We start from the raw sequence: 12,526 nt of genomic DNA on the forward strand, positions 1-12,526 counted from the left end.
CTAGGCTAAATTGTGTTAAATTGAATGCAGTAATTAGGAATTGGACTGAAAAAAGTGCGAAATTTGCCGGGAAAACCTATAGATTAGCCAACTTAGCCTATGCAATTAGGACAAACACACAGTTATTCACAATCTTTGAAAAAAAGAAGACAACAACAACACACAAACAGACTCATACTCTAGTAGAATGGTAATCGTGTTTTTCTTTCATAATGTTAACGTCTATTATCATATTAATCATATCGATGATATATCAACATGATAAAAAACATACACATTATTTTGTTTTGACACAAGTCAAATTATTGTGTATTTTCTGTACATGCTTTTGATATTCAAGTTATTGAAAACGAAATGAATTTCCTTAGATACCGGTACTTAGAGAATTGATAGAATTAAATTGACATCTTTTCCATAATCTTATTTCGATGATAAAAGTCATGAATATGTTTTTTTTTTTTTTTTGGTATCTAGCGGTGTTAATTATTTTTGAACTATTCTGTATGAATCCCTTCCTGCAAGCCATTATTGCTTTATGTTTTTGAAAGAAATTGGGCCAACACAAATTACTCGTACAAGGACCCCCTACACTTCATTTGACATAATCATTGTGTTTTGTTGATCTGTTGTCATCCTATTAAAGACAAGGGCCCGTATTCTACTGTAGACCAAGGTTTAAACACATTTTAGACTCACCTATGGCTTAGCTAGACCCGAGGTTTAATTTTGTATTCTGCTAGCTAGGTTTAGTTAAAGCCAAGTCTATTTCGGGTTTAAATTAAACCCGAAATAGTCTTGGGTCAAGCCACCATGGTGCCCTCTATGGAAGAAGTAATTCTCCCTCTCTGAGTACTTTTCTCTCCACAAATCCACTTCAATTTATTATTGGCAGTGTATCAGCCACATGAGCGTGACTTTCTTGGATTTGGAATAGTTTTTACGGGTATTTATGTCGAATAAGGGCATGCTGTACTTTTGCTTGCGACGACTCGTGAAGCACTGTACATTACTGTACAGTTTGTGTACGTGTGCGACGCACATCACAGGATACATGGTAAGCGTCCTATAGCATAGCGCTATATTCCTACCTGGCTAGCTAGCTTTGAATGCTCAGTTACCAGCAGTCATCGCGCCGCGCCGGCCGGCGGCACGGATGCTGTGTGCGCTGGATGGGACATGGCTTTTTAGGTCGATTGAATCGTGAATAATTCGGAATGGATTGGCGATTGATCAAACCAGGACTTTGAGGTAGGAAATTGAATAAAAGCTTTACTCTTCAGATTGTCAGTTAATAAAAATGGAAACCATTCTAAAATTTAGAAATGGATCTAGGCCTATATCAACCCTGTCTCGATATCATAATTAGACTAGAAGTAGATTTTACCTACCGACGGGACCGTACCACACTAACATAACTTTTGATAGATCTAACGTTAGTCCTAACGTTACAATAATGTACTCTAGCTATTCGAATAGGTTCTACTAACGTTAGTAGGACCCTACTCCTAACGCCGTTAGTAGTAACGTTTAATAGTCCTACGATCTAGGTTCTCGATCTAACAATGTTAGTCTATCTATGCCAAATCGACCTCATCTGCAGGCTCTACCCTCTAGTCCGTACATTGAGTTCTTGGTCTAGTCTTCAGGTTATTTTCATCGTAAAGTCTAGACTAACGTATTAGTACATGTAATACTAGGTAGTAGTAGTAGTATTTCTAACATTTAGATCTCGAGTCTCTTCTAACTTGTTAAGTGTACAAGTACCGTGGATCTGGTACGTAGTAGGCGTATCTTGTGTGTACACGCGTGTGGCCGGCAAGCTAGCTGCAGTGTATCCAGCCAGCCACTCGTTTTGTGCCATTTAGGCCATTGATCTGTGTGCTGGTACCCTGTCCCTGGCCTTACCAGTCATCGTTTAGACTCGATTTAAACTCGAAATAAACCTCCTCCTGGGTAGGTTTAATTTAAACCCAATTTAGACCACAGCTGGACTTAGTAGGTAATAAGAATACAAATTAAACCTGGGCTCTGTTTCATAAAGCTGTTCGTAAAGTTACGAACAACTTACGAGCGACTGGTGATCAGTTCTGATGTGCTATACTTATCAGAATTTCCATAATTCAGCAAAGAACTGATCACCAGTCACTCGTAAGTTGTTCGTAACTCTACGAGCAGCTTTATGAAACACCCCCCTGGGTTTAAACCTGGGTCTAAACTGGTGGTTTAAACCCAGGTTTAAACCCCCAAAACCCACTTTAGACCCAAGCGTGGATTTAAACTCTGGTCTAAGTTTTTAGCAGAATACGGACCAAGATGTCTACCCACCTATTGACCGATTCTGTGACGCGCTATGTGTATTTTTGGCACTGGGCGCAGCCATAGTGGGTGTCTCAGCCGACCCCCCCCCCCCCTTCCCACTCCCCAACCCTCTCCCTACATTAGCACGCGCGCAGAATGAAAAACTGCTTTAGCCAATGGGCGTCTCGTACTGAGTGCGCGAATGCTTGCTTAGTGCGCGAACCTTTGTTACAAGTGCGCGATAAACATGTTGCCCGGGGTGGGGGAGAGCAGGGGGGGTCGGCTGAGACACCCACTATGGCTGCGCCCAGTGCCATGAAATGTCTGCTGCCCTCAACGTACCCGAATCGGTCAATAAGGGCCTCTTGGCCAAGGGAAATTAACGACTGGCTTAAAATGTTCGATTGTAATTAGGGAATGGCCTCCAATGAAAGCAGGGCCAGCGATAAAGACGCTACACACTGGATAACTACAGTGTATAAAGGAACTCCTATTACCCCTGTCTGGGATGCCATAAGTCTTCACTAAGTACGTTTTGGAATTTACCAGAAGAGGAAGTAATCTTCAATCTCAGATATTTCTTACACTTCCGTTCAGCCTACAGGGCTTCCCTTCCCTCTTGCATGTCTTGATTGCCATGTTTTACTTCACTTTGTTACAGTGATATGCATTATTAAGACTATTCATATGACCTAAACCCCTGAAATATTTTACTAACTGTACGGCAAAGGAAGTATGAAGCGTTGTAGCCTTTTAAAGTGTGTCTTATGTTCACATTTTGTCTATTCATATTCACCGCACGCTTATGGAAGGCATAGTGATCATCAAGATAACGGATTAGAGAACATTCAAAATCGACACCGTTGAAATTCACCCTCTGTACCGAATGGTATGATTTTCTGTTTTCTTGATGATTTGCTGGAGACAATCAGATCGTATTATTCTTCAATGCTGACGTCCAGTGACGCAAAATTTACATTTAGGGTTCTTCCATACCGTTCAACACCTTGGCCGAAAAGGGTGTTTAAATTTAGTCGATCGAATATTATGTAAATCTTAAATACGAGAGTGCTTGTGTATACAGACATCGACAATGTTATGCAGGGTGGACCAGTTCGCGGTTGTTTTATCATTTAGTTTGAATGAAAAAATAGATTCGAATATTGGATGGAATTGGAATTAAAGTTAACTTCGTTTTGTTTTGCAGAAAACTAAAAGAGACAGGAAAAATATGATGAGGAGGAGAAGGAAGAGAAGGAAAATAAGAAGAAGAGGAGGAAGAAGAAGAAGAAGAAGAGAGGAAAAGAAGAGAGAGACACAAGAGATAGAAAAGCACCTCCCGCTGCCAACTGTGGTAGAACATGACTATTAAAAGAGTCAATACAACATGTACAATAATGTTCACGTCTGAGTGTGTCTTGAAAAAGCTGTGGACTTTTTCATTCCACGAGGAGCAGCAGAGCAGATTTTGACTTCTTTACCATAGTGACCGCAAGTACACCATTTCTGCGACACACGAATAAATATGTGCATCATCTAGAATGGTGCATTACCGACACATGGTAAATTTACTGAATGCATGGCTACACTTGATAATAGCAATGATGACAGTTGTAAATGTATGTACGAATATAATCCCATTGTATGTAAGTGTATATTTTTGTTGTTTAAATGTCACCAGTGAAAATCAAATTTCTGTCTCAATGAATGAGCAGAAAATAAATAGTCAAATCATATCACATCGTATCATACCATGTTATAATCATAAAAGATATCTTGCAAAATATTGCTACAATAGGGAGATTGGCATGGTTACAGTTGCCATCGTCAGCTATTTCATTTCATTTCATTTCATTTCATTTATTTCCACAACTTGCACAGCTATCATGGTCGTTATCAGTATCTGAAGAGAAAACATAAATCAGAGCAAGGCTCTAGACCAATTAATGAGATTATTTCATAGTCCTATCATAGGACACACCTCATCTCCTGAACACCGTTTTTTCTGTCAGTTCATTACTAGAGCTAAATAATTTATTATTTCCATGGCCATTATGTTGGATAATTGGGGCTACCATCAGGGAACGGTAGCTTGAATTATTATGCATAAATATTTATGATCTAATCAAGACATATAGAAATCTGTCCTCAGAAAATGTCAAACCCTGAATATTCTATACAGTCGCTCGACATAACAGCGTAACAGCCATTTCACAATGTGGATCTTCCTCAAAACAAGAAAAAAAAAACAATGATAATAACAATAATTCACATTTATAAAGCACTTACTAATTATCAGTAATTCTCATTGCGCTTGACATACAATCAATCATGTCACAATTTAATATTATGTCAATCATTAATACTTGAACAGGTAAGTTTTCAGTGCACAAAAAAAAAAAAACAAAAAACCCCCTTAAAATCCACTTTCTGAATGGATACAGTGAGTGAAGGAGAAAGAAAGTGGTGCATCGTAATATATTTGGTTTCAGTTTTGTTTTTGATGATATCATCACACCAGCACGACGTGGACAACTTACTGATATATATATGTGTGTGTGTGTATGTGTGTGTGTGTGTATGTGGGTGTGTATGTGGGTGTGTGTGTATGTATATGCAAAATTTGATAAGGTGGTAGAGTGAACCCCTGGTTCATACAATTACTAACATGTTTATCAGTAAATATTTCTATCTATTATGGAACGCATACTATTTCTAGCTGTTATACAATACTTATATAGATTCTTCCAAGTGCCACTGCTCGTCCGATGGCAATCACTGAAAAGTATCATTGCACGCTTTTGCAGCTGAGTTATTCCTCACGTGATTTTTTTTTCTAACAGAGTTTAAAAATAACGCAATTTCACGTCATCCAAACATATTGAATTAAATGGTGCCATGAAAGGCTTCCTAGCTCATGGTGTTATGACACCACTATTATAATATTATGTGGTGGGAATGTGTATAATTATACATTGCACCTTCGAAGCGCGTATTTATTACTCCAAGTAGGATTGACTTCAATATATCGCTTCCTTGTATAACATTTGCCTTTCTTGAGAAATAGTTGTCATTCTTTTTTTTTCTTTCTTTTTTTTTTTACTGAGTGTAAGCCTTGGCTTGGACCACACTTGTTACTGTTCGGGGTACGTGCTGCGTGATTATTTAATGGAACAAAATTTGTGCATTCGGTGAAAGATAAGACGCATCAAATCACTATGGGACCATGAGAACATCACTATCTCATTCACGCCTAGCATAATAAAAGTCAAACTCGACAAACATAATGGACATACTTTAAAGTGTTGAACAGTTTGCAAAGGGATTTCTCTTATCCTGGACGGGAGGAAACGGGGAGGGGGCACTTTTTTTGCACAAGATACTGTATAGGAATACATAGGGTATGGCCACTCCCCCCCCCCCCCCCCCCCCTCATTATCATTTTTCTTTTTTACTCCGGAAGTGGCACCAGTAAGTTGCGCTGAAGACCTTTTTTGTGTGTTTTGTATGTGTGTATGTGTGTTTGTTGGTTTTGTTGTTGTTGTTGTTGTTGTTGTTGTTGCTTTTTTTTTTTTTTTTTGCTTGATGAAACCCAGAAGTGGCCGCCAAAAAAATGGCACCGGCTATGTTATCATGTTGCAAGTACTGTTCAGTGATAATTGGTAGGTCAGTTAACTGTACAAATTGAATAAACGTACAAGTTCAGAAGAATTCGTTGACAGTTTACCAGTCTTTTTTAGAAATTCCAAAAGAAAATCAGTCTTCAACCATCGACCATCTACTACGAATTTTCGCTCACGATAAAACCCTAGTCCTAGACGACAATGGAAGACGCCATCTGGTGTCAGAATTCGCGACAATGTCATGACACCATTATGAAGAGGGTGGACTGTTAACGAATCAGATCCATTGTATTCCTTACATTGCGGGGGTATTTGGTATCCCAGACCACGAACAAGAACGCGGTCTCCTTTGGTTTGTAATGCAATCCGCTTACTTAAGATAATTGTCCTTAGTGTGCTAAAGCTGTAGTTGGAATTCGTTTGTCTCTGCGTGTTTATAAAGGCAGCTGGCAAGGATAAGATTACTATAATGCTCCAGGACCATTCGTACAAAATCAGTGGCGTCTTAAGGTTAAAATTCCAATGGGGCTAATAGTCTATGGTGCCACTACATTGCATTTGCGGGCATTCACTTATATCGTAGATTAAATCACAGTCAAGAGCTTAGCCTCCACTTACCAGTTGTTTTTCAAGATTATCGTATAATAAGCAAATGCTGTCTCCTTCAATCGTCTCTTGTTTTCACACTAACGGCTGGCAAGAAGATACTACCACTTCTGGTCAGTCATGCAGAACGTTCAGAAGTCAATAAAAGAGATGCAACCCCCGGATGGTCGGGCGGAATTCTCCCTGGTGGTCGCCATGAGTGGACGTGTATCACAAACGCTCTCCAAACACCATGATCATTGACCATCACGATGACCCACACCAATACACACAACACCCAACATCTTATCTCAAACACACACCACCCAACGCTATTATCAAGTATCATAAGACCTTGCCCCCGTTATTAACACAACACACCACCATAACGCAAACTTACATACACAGACACCCACACCAACCACAACCCAGCATTGCACGTCATTTATCTCAAACACACGCTGCAACCTCCTATCCTGAATCCAAGCAACGGCCCGGTTTGTTTGTTTTATTCTGAGGGCATAGAAATAATAATAATAATACATACATACAATTTCTATAGCGCCGTTCTCCACTTTGATTAAATGCTCAAGGCGCTTTACAATTGTACATCAAAGCAAACAGACTGAAGATACAAGTACATCACCGTAATAGAAGAAGATGAAGAAGCAGAAAAAAAAAAAGACATGAAAGTCTGTCTTCAAAAGACACTGGTCTTCAAAATGCACTGCTAAACAAATAGGATTTTAAATTACTCCTGAAAGATGTTATAGAGCTTGAGTCTTTCAGCTCACGAGGAAGTGAATTCCACAGTGTTGGTCCAGCGTGAGCGAAAGCTCGTTCCCCCCAAGATTTCCTAGAAAACGGAATATGTAAGAGACCTGAAGTTGAGGATCGAAGAGTTCGTGAAGGTTGGTATTGACGAAACAAACAAACATTGTAATCAGGAGCTGTTCCCTCAATAACGTGATAAGAAGGGCATCATTCGAGCCTAATGGACTCCAGCTTGCATGCATTCAATTTTTTGTTGTTGTGCTATGTCGGACAAGCCTGGAAAAGCCTCTCTCTGTAAAGGGACCACCTTTGTATAATGAGAATAAGCAATAGAATACGATTCATTATTCATTATCTTAATTTTCAACAATCTTAACTGACATCTTAACGAACATTTTCATCTAAGGGACCACCTTTGTATAATGAGAATAAGCCATGAAATACGATTCCATTATGTCAGCGGTTAGAACATTATCTTAACTTTCAATCTTAATCATTCATTATCTTAATTTTCAACAATCTTAACTGACATCTTAACGAACATTTTCATCTGGACAGTATTTGTGACCGTGCACCTCAAAACGAACATAAAGTCGCACACACTGATTTTGCGTGAGGACTGAAAATAAGTGAAATGGGTCAACCTAGCCGAACTTGACTTTTTTCATATTTTCTGAAAGAGCGGGTCTTCTTTTACATTATGCTAACATTTGATATCATAAAACGGGCAGGAAAGTGTGTTTTTTTAGCTGTTTATCTCAAACATCTTTGGTAGAATAGTGTGATTAGGTGTGTCTTCAGAATCCCTTTTTCATTTTTGAAAAACCTTGTCCACACTCTTCACTTTCAACTCTCATAACTATTGAAAGGATAGTGTTACTGCTTTGAAAGTTGGCATTAATTATGGACAGAATGTGTTAATGAGGCATGCTTAATTTCAGTTTAATCTGATAATCCGTTCATTGTTGTTACTCTGGTGGTTTACTTCCTGTTTTTTGTCCCATTCATCGCACAGCCAGCACGGTTTGGTAAAGATTAAGCGCTTGAATAGACACTGTACTTCAGAGCCTCTTTTCTCAGTTCACTCTTTTCCTGAGTTTGTGCTTTCTTTCCAATATTTAGATAGGTTAGGAGAGTCCATTTGATTTGAGTTATACATCATTTTAAATCTTAAAGTCTGCTCTTTCAGAATATGGTCTTAACTAAAAATTCATGTCTGTCGACTTTTTGTTTGTTTTGAGGTGCAGGGTCACATTTAAAATTTAAAGATTAAAGATTTAAAGATTTAATCTTAATTATTTATTATCTTAATTTTCAACAATCTTAACTGACATCTTAACGAACATTTTCATCTGGACAGTATTTAAAGACAATAATATGATTACAAGCAATTATGATAGTAGTAATTGCATGTATTTACGTGTGTATGCATATGTGCATTAAACTGTACAAATAGATTATTATATAAGTGGTCAACGATTGTATTTGACTAAATATTTGTCGTTGTCACAGTGTCATAACTATGTTCTCAGTGAAAAAGAAACCACATTTCTGTCTTCATAAATATAAAGACAATAAATACTCATAGTATCATCTTTATTATACGATAGTACAAGTCTTCGTGATCATGACAATACTTTTTTTTTGTTTTCAGTGATCTTTTTATTAATTCCATTTCCTTTGAGAATATAACAATTCAAAAAAAATTACACACATTCTACATAACATCTGTCATAAATCATGTAGATATTCCTACAGTTATGAGACATAATCCATAATCCATAAAACAAGAATAATCATTCAATTCATTTTAAGGCAGATATCAAACAGAAGAGAGGAAATAGAATGAATTATCCGATCATTCCTTTTTAACTACAAAACAAACAAGCAGAATTCATATATGCAATTGTGAGCAATTTAGCCAAACACTAAAAAAACAGGAAATGAAATTTCTATTATATCAAAAGAACGATGACAACAACATAAACCACCCTCATTCCCACCTTTCCACCATACCCAACCCTCAACTACTCATAACTTTTAACTTTAACCCCCCCCCCAAAAAAAAAAACAACAAAAAACAAAAACGTCCTTCTCATCTCTAAACCACCTCCCCACCCTCTACACCACATCCACCTCCTTACCCGAGACAGGCACTCCCTCTCATCCACCTCTCATCTCATCCACCTTCCACCTCATCCACCTCTCATCTCATCCACCTTCCATCCACCCACCCATTTACACACCTACCCTACACACACATCCGCTTAAAACACACACACACACACACACACACACACATCCACTTAAACACACTTCCACACCCCCTGCACACACATTCACTCACCACAACACACAGTTATTTCTGCTCGCATTCAGAACATAATAATTATGCTAATTATGCTTAGGATATATGCTGCATACACACAATACATGCATGCACATACACATATCATACACACAATATACATATCCACATACCTGCATATATATTTTATATACACAATACTTATCTCGGAACTCAAAAATATCTAAAGAAAAGAAGTCAGTAATCAAACACACACAAAAGGGGAGAAGTACGGGTGCATAAATAAACTAATCCTTTACAAATTTTTTAAACATTCCCATTTCAGCAAATGCAAACCCGGTTCATTTCTTCTTATGGCAATATCATTCTCTTCCTTTCGACATGTCATTAATGCCTTTTTTAATTCTACCAATGTCGGTGTTATTAACTGTGACCTCGCTTTATATAACATATGTTTAACTATAAGAATAAGAGTGTTGTACAGTTTGATTCTGTGAGAAGTTCCTTCTAAACCAATATGTATATCCCGCCAAGCTAAATTACGTAACTCTTCTAACTGAAAGTACTCAATGAAATCATGCCATAAAGATTTAACTTTTTCACAGTTCCAAAATAAATGCGAGTAAGTTTCAGAGCTTTTTCCACAAAAGGAACATAAATTATCAGCCACAAAACCAAATTTTAGGAGCTGTTCCTTAGTATAAATCGCCCCGTGTAATAACTTATATTGAAATTCTCTTAAATCTCCAATTAGAGTTGAACTTCGGGGCCTTATAAAAATATCTCTCATGCTTTTATCAGCGAAATCAAATTTTTGGTGTCCATCTCTAATTTCTAAACAGTAAGACTGCTTTAAAAGAGACACGAAATGTGAATAAATCTTCCTGGATTGTATCTTTTTTAAATCTGTAATTTGGCCAAAAAACTTTAAAGGTATATTAAAATCACTGACATCTACTTCATACCAATTGCATAAAATCCCATCATATTTCCCACTTTTCAAAATGGACTCACAAAAACTCCATACATAAGCAATATTTTCACTTTGTAAACCTAAACTTTGAAAATAACTAATTGGTCTTATGGATTGTTTATCAAATAATTGTTCTAAGTGATAAACCTTCCGCTCATATAAATCTGTATTAAATATCATTTTCCCTCTCAATAAAAAATCTTTATTATTAAATATAATTGGATTAATTTTCCCTTCTTCAAAACTTCTGCAGTTATATAAGTCTTCCCAGGCAGCTAACATTTCTAAATAAAACGATGGTGCCTTAAGTGAAAGTTTTTTAGTCTCATAATTGCAAAGAAATAAAATTCTACCTCCTACAGCTTTAAAACTGTGATCAAAGTATACTTTCCAACTCATATTTCGTTCTCCATACAAAAGTCTTTTTACCCACATCACTGTCTGAGTTTTCACAAACAATTCAAAATTCATCATTCTCAATCCACCATCCTTGTAATCCTGATACATAATGGCTCGTTTGACGCGATCCTTGCCCTTCCACACAAAATCAAAGCAACTTTTTTGAATTTCATCAAATAACCATTTTGGAACAACAGAGGATGACGCCACATAAATCAATTTAGATAAAGCATAAGTTTTAAGTAAGTGAATTTTCCCCATGATGGTGAGATCTCTTTGCTTCCACCAACCTAAAAGTCTTTTAATTTTACTTAATATTTCTTTATAATTAACTTATAAAGAAAGACAATACAACTTCGTTTTACACACACACACACACACAAAAAAGAAAGAAAGTTGATTTATTCACATGTGCACATTTATGGTGCACATTTATCTAAGCAGTCGAAAAGAAGAAATTCTGTTACATAATATCCAATACAGCTTCGTTTCAAACAACATAAAAATAATTATTTATCCAGGCAGAAAGTGCTTTGCAAATTGAACAAAGCACTCGAAAATATAAATTCTGTCACATAATTGTAAGGAATGCTTGAGTTGATCCAATTAATGTCAATTCACATCGCCGATTTACTCAAAATCTTAAGTTATACCCACAAATTAGAAATCAAAGTACAATATCAAAGTACGGCAATAGACTTTTCGATAATATCAAGAAGAACATGCATGTAATTGAAACTACCGACTCATCTTTTTGATGATTAGTTATTAAACATTACTTTCAATGTAATTGCCGACAAAATCAGCATTAAAGTGTAAAGAAATAGTATTGAAGAAAATTGAAGAAAATGCACACCTCAACCTTCACCCCTCTGATTATTTTCTTGCTTAGATGAGCATTGTAAATTTAGTTGACATGTTCCACTAAGTGACACATAGTGCAACGACTTACAGTCAAATCCATGACCACACACAATACACAGTTATCAATCTATTGGTTTTTTTTCACTTGTGACGTACCACTGACATTTCACATCTACGACCAAAAAAAAAAAAAAATCACGAGAAATTGCTCGTGTAAACACGCAGCTGCTGTACAACTCCATGATGTAATGCACTTTAAACATCTCTTGCGCATTTTGAGAGAAATGACCTTGCTGTACAATTCAAAGCTTGAACATCAAAACACATCAAAATGCGTATGCTTTTCACACTGTACTGCCAAATAACTGTGACAGCGTAAAGATATACCTGTAGTATGCATTGTGCAACAATTTTTACAGATCTTCTAGGAATGTGCTACAAAGCAAATTTTTTTACCTTTATGCCTATGTTTCTAGCAACTTAGATCATAATTGGTACGCTACTGCTTTTGGAAAGATGATGTGTGGATAAGAGGATAATTCTACCTGGCGTGTATATCACAATTTGACAAAATCAAGAGAAAAACAAATCGCAACTTCGTTCTCCTTCCAACTCTCGTCACCTTACATGCAGAGCGGTGCTTGATACCATCCAAATAACACTGCATGTTTTGATGCTCCTATAAAGTTTACAGACTATAAC

The sequence above is a fragment of the Diadema antillarum genome, unplaced genomic scaffold (genome assembly GCF_040938485.1).
Source record: "Diadema antillarum isolate AM-2024a unplaced genomic scaffold, OU_Dant_1.0 scf00000153, whole genome shotgun sequence".
Lineage (NCBI taxonomy): Eukaryota > Metazoa > Echinodermata > Echinoidea > Diadematoida > Diadematidae > Diadema > Diadema antillarum.